This window comes from Cylas formicarius, unplaced genomic scaffold (genome assembly GCF_029955315.1).
Source record: "Cylas formicarius isolate icCylForm1 unplaced genomic scaffold, icCylForm1.1 PGA_scaffold_10__41_contigs__length_53128322, whole genome shotgun sequence".
NCBI classification, from domain to species: Eukaryota; Metazoa; Arthropoda; class Insecta; order Coleoptera; family Brentidae; genus Cylas; species Cylas formicarius.
In genome coordinates, this window is record NW_026844214.1 from 49,107,394 (window position 1) to 49,112,664 (window position 5,271).

Here is a 5,271-nt window from a genome sequence, read left to right on the forward strand (position 1 = left end):
TACGCGAGGTTACGATTACGAAGTTTTTCCCTTATCCTATACAGGACGCTCTGAAATTAGTGGCAGTGAACGCCGTTTTCATTTTTGACATGAAATTCAAAAAAAAAAACTTCCGCAAGCTTTCTTCTGAAGAAGCCAACGTCAGCGAGTTAGATTCATCAAACAACCAACAGCGGAAAGTTAGAAAATCACCGACTGAGACTGTTAAAATTACTCTGCACACAGATTTTTTTATTAAGAAATGGACCAAATCAATAAGACTCTTCTGCCTGAACACCTTGTCTCCAACCCCTTCAAATAAGAGGCTGAAAATCTATGTTTATCCTGAATCACATTTGAAAATTTGAGGAACTAGTCTCAGCTCACGTGAAACCATCAAAACTCTTCTCAAACACCAAACGCCTTGGTCAGTGTATAGTCGCACCAACTTTCTGAGACTGAAAAATCGGTTTTTGCACCACGTATCATCCCAAAAAAGGAAACCATTTCAAATGTCCAGTCTGTCTCACAAAGCCAATAAATCTTTAAAAAATCCAAACCTACTAAATCTAATGTTCCAAACCCTGAACGTATAATTCCAAAATCTGTAAAATTTAATCCCGACATAGTAATTATAAAAGCTGTAAATTTACCCAAAAAATCTCTCTTGGGAAGGTTGGGTGTTTTTTCTTTAAAATTAAAAAAAAAAATTAAAATCGTAATAAAAAAATTGCTTTCGAAAAATCGTCGCTGGGCGGGGCAAGTTTGTAGCGCATAGCACGAATCAGCCTTTTATTTTAAAAAGAAAGAGCTTCACGATTTCTTGTGGTAAAAGGACGCAATGTTTTTGTATGGTGCTCCTGCGGACTACTATGGAACTTTCTCAAAATCGATAAATTTTATTGTATATACATGCTGAATAAGGTGTGTTTCAAGCATCGCTGAACTTCAGCAGTTTCAAATATTCAAATTTGTACAAATAATAACGTTATCCAATGATATGTTTTCAAATATCTCGGGCGCCCTGTATAATTGACGAAACCTGAAACTCTCGACACAGTTTACGATACCGTTCAAATCAATCAATTCAATCATTCAATTATCCCCCATAATTTACCAACAAAAACGGAAATTTTTAGGATGTTTTTGATATTTTTGCCCATAAACGACACACCCTCTATATGATTCAAACAATGTTCCAAATAGATGTTATAGCGCTGGATCTCCCACGTTAACTGGTATTTGATTTTTTTTTCAATGGAGTAAGTGGTTTTCAAGAAAATACTTGTTTTCTGAAACCATGCAGTACGTGGTAATAGTAAATGACGTCATCGCGTCTAGATATCTCGAACAGCGTATGTGATAGACGAAAACCGTAAATATAAAAATTGTTACTCTTGATACGACCTGTAACACTTTTTGAACCGATTGGCCATATGTTTTACGAATTTTGATTTGCGGTTAATAATTGATTCCAACAAAGTACAACTTTCTTCACGGCCTTTTAGATTTTTGTCCACAATTGAAAAACCCTGTATATAATCTGGCTCTAAAATTTTGCCGATCGGTTGAATAGTTTTTGAGAAAATCATGTTTCTCTGGAAGACAAATTAAGCAAAGAAAATTTTTCAAATTTTTTAAAAAAATATTTGGTGACAATTCACTAAGTTCAATTTCTACTGTTTAGATGTGCTTACAGACTTTTACTTCCTTGCCGAATTTGAAGTCGATGACTACATATTTGAGACACCTATGACGTATTAGAATATAGCACAGAACACCTTGTACCCGACCCCCCAGCTCCCCCAGTTTCAATAGGTTTCGTTACGGAGCTAAGTTCTATACATTTGTCAAATTTCAAGTGGATGGCTCAAATTTGGGACACTTATCGTGTTTCTAAAATCTAAAAAAAAGAGGGATACCTTGGTTTCATCAAACTTATTTTTTACTGGTTTGTGTAGCTCGTGCACGGCTTAAAAGGAGCGAAATTTGAAGGCCATGTTGCAAACCCTTCAAAATATATAGCCAATTAATGCCAGGTCTACAGAGAAACGGAGAACGGATAACGGAGAGAGATCAGAAAAAAAAAGTTTTTTTTCGAACGGATAACGGAGAGAGAACAGAAAAAAAAGTTTTTTTTTCGACGCTGGTTATTTCTGTACCAATGGCGGTCCCCTAAGGACCTACCGTTACCGAGATATTAGTTTCGTTGCCAAAAATTCGAAAAATCCGATTTCATCGATTTTTCGAAAGTAACAAGGTATTATTGATTTTCGTGTCTAATACAAATCCGAAATCAATTACCAATTTAGAAAAAGGTGTCAAAAGCAACTCTGGCAACCGCGCACTGCCTACAACAGCAAGGGGAATCCCCAAACGGCCAACTTGTGTTTTTTGTTTTTTGTTTCCTATGACGTATTATGATTTGGGTGTTGTAACTTGTTGTGTTGTAGTAATGAGCCCGGAAACTCTGAGGAAAAATTCAACGTGATAAAATAATGATAGTAAGTCTTGTAACAAAAATTCGAAATCGTAATATTTTCAGAGTTATAGCTGCTCAAAAAGTGTTTCAGAAATCTGTCACTAGAGGGCAGTCTACCTAGAACATTTTAATTAAAGTTTTATTGTCATTTGTCGGTATATACAGTAGCAGGTAGTTTGTAAATGTTACATTTGATAAAGACACGGTGTTGTCGAAATGTAAATATATATAATTTCGTGAAAATCTGAACTTTTAGTTCTTATTTATTTTGATAAATGGATTTTCATCAAGTAAAAGGCACCTCAGTTCAATTTTTGAAAGAACCTGAAATTGGTTTCTTGGCTATTTGGTATTTCAAATTGCTTCTACCTTGCCGAATATGTTCCAAAAACATTTGGTTTTTTAAGAAATGTCTACAAAATAAGGTTTTTCCGAAGTTTATAAAATTAAAAAAAAAACAACAGAAGTCCCGCTGCAAGGAAAGCCCAGATCTAAGGCCAGACGAAATGGATGAAGGAAGAACGAAGACACGAGTACAGAAAACGGGAAACAAACAACATTTATCTAAAGGTAATTCATAAAAAGTTTCTTACACAAAAACTAAAGTTATACAAATTAATTTCTAATACAAAAATATCTAACAGCAAGCCAGTTATTACAAAGTATACTGACCACCAATTTTACAGGTTCATAGACACAACATTTTCTAAAAATGAAGTTGAACTTCTGGAAAAAGGTTTCAACTTTAAATTGCAACACTCGTACATTAATAGAGAATGTTTAAGGACATTAACGATTCTAACTTAAACAAACATGTATTAGCGAATATAATAAACTCCCAATTAATAGATAACAAGAAACACAAAGAAATTTCTAAAATGTGACTAGTAAAAACAATCAAAAACAAAGCTTCCGAAAATAACATAATATTTACACATGCAGATAAAGGGAAGATAGTCATAGCCATCGATCTCCCAGAATATATTTTAAAAATCAACAATTTTCTTAAACCAGAACTTTTCCAATGTATCAAACACGATCCTACCGAGTTACATCAAAGACAAGTCAAGGAAGTAATTACTAACTTCACACTATTTAGCGACAAAGACAAATATTTTTTAACAATTATGAATCCACAACCGCTGAAATTTTAATCTTTAGTTAAATTACATAAACAAGATATGCCCATTAGACCAGTCGTGTCTTATGTAACAGCTCCAGCAGTTAAACTCTCAGCAAAATTAGTAAATAATTGAAAGTGCCACACAGATTTTAAACCAAAATTTGAAATATTTTTTTTTTCAATTAGTCAACAAAATTAAAGCTATCAAAATCCCTTCTAACGCAACACTATTGTTTTGTGATGTACAAAACTTATTTCCCAGTATTTCACCTTTGGATGTGATAGATTTAGTAGATTTCCTAACTCGGAAACAGGTTAACCCGTTGGTGAAACAAGATTTATTAGATTGCTTAATAATAACTTTATACCAAAATTATTTTGAATTTGATGGACAGATTTACATCTCTAAAGAAGGCTTGATTATGGGAAACCCGCCTAGTCCTTTGTTAGGCGAGATTCTTATGGATAATTTGGAAAATATCATACTAGAACATCCTTTAAGTAAAAGTTTTCTATGCTGGTATAAATACGTGGTGATGTCTGCTTGCTTTGTTGAAATGAACAGACAATTGAATTCTTGTTTGAATTACATCAACTTATTACATAATCGTATAAAATTGACTATCGAGATTGACCAGGATAACTCTATCAATTTTTTAGACTGAACTATTAAGAATACGCAAAACAAATTAGATTTTTCCATTTATCATAAACCTTCACACACGGATACAGTAATACATAACAACTCAAATCACCCTTATACACACGCTTTTATACACCAACTTCTTAGTAGGCCAGTCTGAACAGAAAATTACAACAAAGAACTTAATATCATTAAACAAATTGCACTCAACAACGGCTACAATCCGTTCATTTTAGATAAAATTATAAATAAAAAACAAAACAAATAATCCACTTTAAAACAATTACATACCCGGTGAAAAAGTTTCAAAACATTTGTCAAAAAGTGGTTTAAAAATAGCTTTCAGAACTAACAACACAATAGGAAAATTTTTAAAAAACAATAAGACGAAATGTCCAAAATCTCAAAAATCAATTGTCTACAGGTTAAAATGCGGATCTTGTCCTAAAATTAATATTGGACAAACAGATAGATCATAAAAGAGCGTTTAAAAACAATAGTCTTGATTCTAATTATGCTACACACTTAAACACAAAAAACACATTTTTGACGACAATTTTGATATTTTACATACAGCCACAAAAAGTAGAAAATTAAATCTATTGGAAGCCATGGAGATTAACAAAATGCGACATTCAAATGTATTGCTTAACGATCAATTAGATTTAAATACCTCTCCATTATTAAACTTAAATTCTCACAACAACATTAATTAAGGTTTCATTGTCATTTTTCGGCATATACAGTAGCAGGTAATTTGTAAATATTACATTTGATAAAGACCGAAACAATTGTCATATAAAAATATATAATTTAGTGAAAATCTGAACTTTTATTTCTTATTTATTTTCAAAAATTTACAGTGGGCCGATTTCTATGTACACAAGCTTAGTTTAACGCTTACAAAGCCGCGTCTAGAATGCCAATCGTTACGTCGGTTGCGCAAAGCATTTCCCTATCGCGGGAACGCAATCGTCTTTTGCATCGACACATTTTCAGTCCAAGGAAAGAAACCGCACACATTCCTCGCGATTTAAAAAACCT